At 30.2% G+C, this 8,974-nt stretch overlaps 1 long non-coding RNA gene across 1 annotated transcript; it reads left to right on the top strand.

The window, feature by feature from the left end:
• Positions 1 to 2,715: 2,715 nt before the first annotated feature.
• On the top strand, positions 2,716 to 8,314 carry LOC129928856 (uncharacterized). The gene is made up of 4 exons (XR_008780375.1): positions 2,716 to 2,982; positions 6,476 to 6,582; positions 6,934 to 7,002; positions 7,335 to 8,314. It is a non-coding gene; the product is annotated as an uncharacterized LOC129928856 (long non-coding RNA).
• Positions 8,315 to 8,974: the final 660 nt, after the last annotated feature.

Here is an 8,974-nt window from a genome sequence, read left to right as displayed (position 1 = left end):
TCTAGATCTAGATGAAAGCAGTGTACCGATAGAGGTTTAAGCTCTAGAGCTAGCTGAAAGCATCGTACCGATAGATGTTGAAGCTCTAGATCTAGATGAAAGCAGTGTACCGATAGAGGTTTAAGCTCTAGAGCTAGCTGAAAGCATCGTACCGATAGATGTTGAAGCTCTAGATCTAGATGGAAGCAGTGTACCGATAGAGGTTTAAGCTCTAGAGCTAGATGAAAGCAGCGTACCGATAGAGGTTTAAACTCTAGAGCTAGATGAAAGCAGCGTACCGAGCAATGAAGTAACAACATGTAGCCTACCATATGCCCCAGAAGAAAATGGACATGCAAAAGTGTGTTGCCTTAAGAGATTTAAACAAATCTAGTAAATTTGATACAACCTGGTCTACAGCTTACATTTAATTTAAGAAAGAACATAGGAGATAAACAAAGTAGAGAAATATTTAAAATTGTAGTTAACATTTCAAGTAAAGTAGTTTGTGTTTTTCATGTATGTACAATGTGTTGTTTTTCTGAGAAATTGTATCCTTAGTTTGATGCCACTCACTACTTGATGCCCCGTGCGGCCCGCACACCCGCACATTGCTAGCTACGCCACTGCCACTGATTTATATAATCAGTGTCTTCTATCTTCTTTGTGATGGTAAAATAAGTAATACCTGAACCAGAGGGTGTTTTTCAATGCTTAAAATCTTTATAGCTTTCTAGGCAATGTTTTTTTCTCGAATAGGCTTCCAGTGTTGTTTGTTGCCTACGATATAAGGCTATATAGCATTTTATAAGGATTATTATTATTATTAATAGTGAGATTACCAAACCAGTCATGATGGTGAAACTTAAAATACTGCAAATGTGAGCATTGGGTGTTTTTCAATGCTTAAAATCTTTATAGCTTTCTAGGCAATGTTTTTTCTCGAATAGGCGTCAAGTGTTGTTTGTTGCCTACGATATTTTTCTTAAAATTTGGTGACAAAGTCGCGTTTGCCTAATTGATACTAAAATATAAAATAACTATGCAAATAAAAAAAAAAATTATATTCTTTAAAAAAAAGATTGCCTTTGTTGTCACGTAACTTTTTGGACATTTGTACCAAAGAAAATAAAATATGTACAATAGGGCCTAAAATAAAATAAATTGATTTAGATGAGTACAGTAGATAGGCCTAGACATATTTGGGTATATATCTATAGGTTTTTTTTTATTTGATATTTTTAGCTGATATTCAATTAATCCGTTCGAGTTTTTTATTTTCTACTTTTTGCCAATATTTTTTTTCCATTCGGGTGTCACTCCTTAATGGGTGTCACCCGGTGCGGACCGCACCCCCTAGTGACGCCACTGGAAGTGAGCATGGTAAAACATTGACAATAATGTTTTTTTGCTAATACTAAAGAACGACATTCTTCTTAGTAGCCTTAAGTTTTTTGTTTTTTGTTGTGTTTTATTTATTGTCTAACCATGGAACTATAATAATGGAACACCAGCTTCGAGATTTTATGATCAGAGTGCCGTCGCGCATCTTTTTTCGCGCACCATACCAATTTGAAAAATCGATGAGGATGCCAAAGAAGAAATTTACTCCGAGAGCCACTTGGATTGACCTTCATTGAGAGTAAAACTTCCCCACACTATATTTTATTAGATCTGTAAAAACGTTATCCATTTTCTGACTATCTGATAAAATAGATACAATTTCCCTGAATAATGGATCGTCACAAAAGATTTTTTTTTAAGGCCACTTCGTTAAAATAGGTGTTTCCAGTACTTCCTCATGTGGGTATTTAACACAAAATCTGGAATTTTTTTTATGTACATGTCATTTTTATCATCTGTCCCGCGCAACCAAACCATCCACTTTTCCCGGTCACCAATGTTCTTAACAAGATATCAAGAGAGAGAGGCTGGTCCATTATTTGCGTAGTCCAGCCAGCTTTTTTTTTTTTTCAACCTTTTTTCGTTCTCTCTTATGAAGGATATGTTTTGAAAATTAGTCTTACAAAATACAATTCCAAACCAACTCATGCAGTTATCTTCTTTTCACAGTATTGAGGAGTCATCCTTTTTGCTAGCCAGAATGTTAATTGGCAAAAGTGAAAAATTCATTTTGTTTAATTTTTTAAAGTAAATATTCATAACTATATCTTTTATATAATAATATATTTTTAAAATAATAATCTTTTATATAGACATGTTTTAATAGATCTAATAAATGATTAACTCGGACCTACCAATATGAGTATATAAATACTTAAATCTGGGTATTTAAAATTTCGAATGCGATTTTTTAAAAACCGAACTTATATTGATCTAGATCTAGATCTCTTGTATAATATCTAGAATAATATAGATCTAGATCTACAACACCTAGACTAAAGTTAAAGACTAAGGTCTAGATTTATTTAACGTTTTAAAAAAAAATCAATAGATCTAATATAGACAGTCATGAGATCCACTCTATTTTAATAATTTTATCTAGATCTAGACCATACATGAGATCAATAATTGTCAATATTCAATATGAATATTTTAAGATCTAGTGACAATCTAGTCTAGATCTATCGATCATCTATGATCTAGTCTGTCTATAGCTATACTTATTTTCACTTTTACAGTATATGAGTATACTCATACGAGTCATACTGGCCAAATTATAGTATAGACACTATAGTTAGATTACTTAGAATAGTTAATACTTAATAGTAGATCTATAATCTATCAATTCTATCTAAATCTAGACTTCACTTTCACATCACATTCACATGATTATTGATACAGACAGTGAATGAAATGAATGCAGTGGTTATACTGATTATACTTAAAGTGACAATACTACTTATAGATCTACCAGTTGATAAACATCATCATCATAGATAATAATCTACATCTATAATCATAGTGCCCTTTATTTAGTCAATATAGTCAAGTCAAGATAGTGGAACGTAAACTTGAAGGTTTAATGTTTAATACAATACGGTATGAGTCTATGAGTTAGTATAAGATCTAATTATTTTGTTACTTTGTATGTGACAGTATGTCAATGCCTCAATTCAAATAATTAATATCATCAGCCATATCATTTTAAATATTTAAAAAGTAGACATAGATTTTTATTATATTATAAATAGATAGATTAGATCTACATATAATTTTACAAACTTTAGAAATGATTGATTTTATTTTTTATTGATAAGCCTTCTAGACTAGATTAGATCTAGCATCTCTAGATAGACTCTAACATGTAGATTGTAGATCTTTGAATTGGATCGATATTCACCTTCCTAAATTGTCTCTAAAGTCTGTAGCTGATTTGAGAGGCCCAACGAGGCAAGACCAGTCTATTAGTACTCTGTCTCTTGATCTATCTAGTAGGCCTACTTAGCTAGTGCATTAGCCATAGTGTAGTCAAATCTTGACAACTAGTCTTCTAGATCTAAGCTTCTAGAATAATTAGATCTAGATCCAGTTTAGATTTAGAATATAAAAGTTTTTACTACCTAAAATACTAAATCTACTGATCTAAATTCTAGATATATAGATCCAGTTCAGATTAGGATATAAAAATATTCCACTAGCTAAAATTCTAAATGTACTGATCTATACTTCATATGTTAGATATTATATGACATCTACAAAAATTATTATTAATAATTAGTGATGGGCAAAAGTTAACTAAAAAGTTGCTAACTTTTAGTTTAACTAAAAAAAATTAGTTAAGGCCAAAGTTTAATTTAAAAAAAAAAGTTTAGTTAAAATCCTAGTTTAATTAATTTTTTTTAGTTACAAACTAAAAAGTTTAATTACAAATTTTACAAACTTTTTTAACAGACATACCAATAAATATTTAGATCTATCTAATTTGGAGAATATATGTAATAAATAATATAGAGGAGAAATAACTAGAGGGTGCACAGCTCACTAGAAAGCCTTTTGACCTTTACCCTATAATGGTCGCTATTCCCCAATGTATTTGAAAGGCGAGAAAAATAAACGTGTTCATTATATTTCTAGCAAGTTTCGCTGCTTGATAAACCCTGATAATTCCTTGCTTCTATTGATCTACATTTTGTTGCTTTTTTTTTAAACACCAGTGTGTTCCTGTATAGCTGCAGGCAAAGAATTTTGCTTTACTATAGATCTAAAAGAAATGTCGACTCTATTTTATTTTAAAACTTTTTACTAGTAGATAGATCTAGAGTCTAGTGACGTCTAGTCTATTAGTATTAGAATTAGTCTATTACTACTATTAGATCTATAGGCATAATAGTCTATATTTAATTATTTTAGTCTCTTAGTCTTAAGTAGAGTCTAACTCTTAGCCTAGTCTTAGATCTAGATGTAAATTTAAAATTATAAGTCAATAATATAGATCTATTAATTGAAATCTATATTACTTTACTTTATTAGACTAGACTAGAACTATTAGTTAGAGATTCTACTATTCGTATTCCTCCCTAGTCACGTGGTTGTGTGTATACAACGCGCACCGTGCTTAGTTTTAGTTAGTTTGTAGTGGGAATCTGAAGCGTTTTAAGTCAATATTTAGTGGTTTCAATTTACTCGTTAGCGCTAAACTATAATTTGTTAATAACAGGAGAATCTAGAGATACATTTTTTAATAGTTTCAACTAAAACAAATAGTTAAACCTTTGATAGAAGGTACCGAAGCGTTGGCCTATAATCTGCCATACTGAGATCAAGATTTCTTGATCTACAATGAATGACTACACTTACAGTTCTTAGCGTTCGGGTAACCAGTCCTAGAAAAAAAAAGTAACACTTTCATCCCCCCCCCCTTTTCCTCTCTGCCCAAAAGTAAACAAACTTGAACTTGAGTAGAACACTAAAAGTTGGACAGCAGACCAGTGTGTATTGGTCAGATAGCTCTAGGGCTAGTGTGTAGTCGATATGTCGACTAGTTGTTATAAAAGATAAAAAGACTGCCATGTGTTTTCCTTGTGCGTAATAGGCTTCAGTTGTTTAGCGAACAAATAACACATCTGATAGTCAAGGGTAAATCGAGATCTACTCTTACAGTTACACAGGTCAAATGTGTCTTACCCCGCCCTTTCATTGTTAAATTTGGTTTCTAAGTAATAAAATAGATCTAGATCTGTTTCGTCAACGCATTTTTGAAACTTTAATGTAACATTTTGTGAATTTCTTAAAAAATGATAGAACTTTTAATAACATAATAATACATCATGTATCCAACACAATAACCGGAATATGAAATATATAACATTAAAAAATAGCTGAAGTTTATGAAAATAACAATGTTTCAACTAATATGCTACTAATATAGTAGTAGTAGTAGTAGTAGTAGGCCTAACTAGTATTTCTTAGATTATTTTTTGATTAAAATATTAATTATTTGATCTAGGTCTAGTAGCTAGATTTAATTCTAGATCCAGATTATGTTTCTGATAATTTCGTTTGCAGAAGATATTAGATCTAGATCCAGAATATTCTAGAATCTAGGTCGAGTTAGTTAGAGTGCAGTTTTATCATTACTTCTAAAGGTAACTTATATTAGAACTTGGACAATTACTTCTAATTTCTTTCTATAATAGTATTCTAATTCTAGTGATTCTATTAAGATCTACATCTATCTCATAAAGACATTTAAATCTTGTTTCATGTGCACAAATTAATGTTTATTACATTTAGCTAAAGAGATTGGTTGTGCTTTATATTTTTCATGTATGGCTGTTTCGTCCTTAAAAAAGGTCAAAATAGTTTGTAAAAGTTTAACTAAAATTTCTTAGTTTAGTTTAACTAATTTTTTCAATTTGTGATTAACTAAAAGTTTAATTACTTTTTTTTAGTTCAAACTTAGTTTTAGTTTAACTAAAAAAAATTAGTTTAGTTCCCATCACTATTAATAATAATAATAATAATCTTTATTATTCGTAAGGAAATTTGTCTTACAATTTGTGCAATTATAGATTCTAGACTAGTTATATATGTACATAAAATATATATAAATAAAAGATAAAAATTTATGCAGGCCTAGGTCCCATAAATTTATAATTGATCCAGATCTATCAGTAAAAGTTACCTTCGATTGGCAGTTTTACCCAATCTAATCTATACAAGACAATTTATAATCCATGCCTTGCCTACACCCCATATATATTAGTTTCCATTCCATGCCATACCCATGACTTCATGAAATAATAAATGATGTGGTGTCAAGTTGGATCTATCCCCTGAAATTCAGTACTTTAATATAAAACTCACATATCTAGTTCATTATTTGCTATGATACTCAGATAAACTTGGACTTGTGTGATACATATATGTTTCTTATCAGATTTAATTAATGAAGTTTTGGTGCATTTTAACCAGTAATAAGGCTACAAAAGTAGCATCAGGTGTATTCTAACCATTGGTATTTTTCCTGGCAACATTTCTATTCTAGTCTGTGATAAATTATAAATAAAAAAAAATGTTTGTAATGTTTCAGTTATTAACAAGTAGAACCATGGCAACCAGTTCTGATGATGTACCAGAATGGCTCAAGGATCATACTTATACTATTTCTACTCTCTGGGCATCCATTCAATATTTAATGTAAGTACTACTATACAATTTTTTTTTTAGTTATTTAATAGATGTTTTATGAATTGTGTGATTTTCATGGTCAAGCAACATCAAAATATCTAGGATGGAATTTAACATTTTTCTCTAAATTTTTTTTTTTATTTATAACACTCTTAAGCACATTCATCTTTCATGAATGCCTAATATACCTTGGCTGTTGTGCAGGCCATTCCTTTACAATAAACTGTTAGATGAAATTAGGCAAAATTGTCTGATAATTTGTATGTTTGATACAACAACGTTTTCAATTTAATAATATTATTTTTTAATTGTAATGTTTTCAAAAGAAATTAACCAATATGCCTAATTGTATAATTACAGTTATGTTTGGAAATGCAAGAAAAAGGCATGCATTCCTGAAAAGTCAATGATTGGTTGCACCTCTTAAAGGTAAGGTACTGCAATTTTTCCCATGTACTTTTCTCATAAGCTGAAGTACTTGTATTTTTGAAAAACTAGTTTTCCATGAAAATGTAAATCATAATATATATTATAGTTGCTTTTAGATTAGTTCAATGTGCATCAAATTAACTGAACATCTGCCTTCACCTATAGTAATAATTCATAACTATTAAGGTCAGGGCAGTAGCTCCTTTTTGGTACAGACTATTTTTAGAATGGCAAAATTATATAACTATAATTAATAACATATATACGTTTAGCATGGTCAACACATATTTTTTAATTTTTTAAAAAATCCTTTTATTTATTTTTATAACTAGATAACTTTCTGTTATGAGAAAAGATGAGATTCTTGGACTCCTGCATAGCACCACCAGAAAGGAAAATCCCATCATGTTGCAAAATAAAAGTCTTGGACCAATTTTAATTTAAGATATATATATTATACTGTAAGCTGTATACATATTTATGTATATCCTGTCATTCAGCCAACAGGTTTGGATTTAGTATTTCTTTAAATCTGTTTGATATTGTACTTAAAAACTATTAATCTGAGCCCCATTAAAACAAGAGGGAGTGCAGTGGATGAGTGGTAAGGGAAATTTTACTTTTTTTAAATTAAAATAAGAATCTAACAAAAGTAAACATATAAAATATGGTGCATTCTCCTTAAAACTAAAACCTGGTGCAAAGGTTTAAAATGTTGGCAAAAAAAAAGCAACATCAATTAAATATTCTTAATTCCCTATGCAAAACTTACTGAGAAGAACATGCATGTTGTTCCCTCATAAGTTTCTTGACAGAGGAAATCTTGTTTATATTAGATTTGAATTAAGCAAATTAAGAAAAAAATTATAATCATTATTTCAAATGGTTGTATCTAAACCTTATGAATTATTTTTCAGTTATAAGTATATTGAAATGAATGGATAATCATGAAATTGTTAAATAATTGCTGCTATCATTCCATTGACTAAAGAACCATAATTTTTTTTTTAATTAATTTCAAAATTAATTAATTAATTAATTTTCAAGCAGAGTTCACATAGATCTTGAGTGAAATTTTTCTTTTTTTGACTAATGCTTCAATTTTATTGTATCATTAGTTTTTTATTTTTATTACCCAGAATATTTTAAAAATGAGTACACTATTTTCATGTAATAATGTAACTTGGTATTCACACATCAAAATACGCTATAATCTTTAGGCCATATAGATTTGTATAAATATAAATGAACTTGCTTAAATACATTGTAAATGTATATTGTTTGGATAAGAATAAAGTTTTTCTGTAGACAATTATTGTTCAAGATTTGTTGATGCTCCTGCTTAATAAATTATATATACAGGTCATTAGTTTTAACACACAACTGACACAAGAAAAACTGGTCGCCCCCACTTCCATTACATAGATGTAATAAAACGTGACCTAAAATCAGTGAACATCAATACTGACAATTGGGAAGACATAGCTTTAGACCGCAACAGATGGAGAGACAGTGACCAAGAAAGCTATGGACAGTGAAAGTACATAGGTCTCAGCTCAGGAAGAAAAATGTACAATCCGAAAAACGGCCAGCTCCTCTACCACTGAAGCAAAAACCACCTTAACCTGTGCTATCTGTGGATGGGAGTGTCTCTCCGAAATAGGGCTCCACAGCCACATGAGGAAGTGTGCTCTGAGATGAAACCTTAGTCTTTCTATGACTGAAGGAGGCCAATGATGATGATACAGGTCATTAGTTTTAACACGTCTGATAATAAATGACAGTACAAGTTATTGAATGAAAATTTGTCATTATTTCAGGTGCTTTAGGCCTACATCAATGTGAGGTACCAGTACTTTGATTGTGTCATATAACAATTTAAAGCAACATTTTGAAATGAATAGAGTGTAGAATTGACAGTAAATACATTTAAGTGATGGGCTGTGATCTGCATGAATTGAGAGCTGATCAT

Source organism: Biomphalaria glabrata, chromosome 10 (assembly GCF_947242115.1).
Source record: "Biomphalaria glabrata chromosome 10, xgBioGlab47.1, whole genome shotgun sequence".
Taxonomy (NCBI): Eukaryota; Metazoa; Mollusca; class Gastropoda; family Planorbidae; genus Biomphalaria; species Biomphalaria glabrata.
This window is presented reverse-complemented; position numbering and strand designations above follow the sequence as displayed.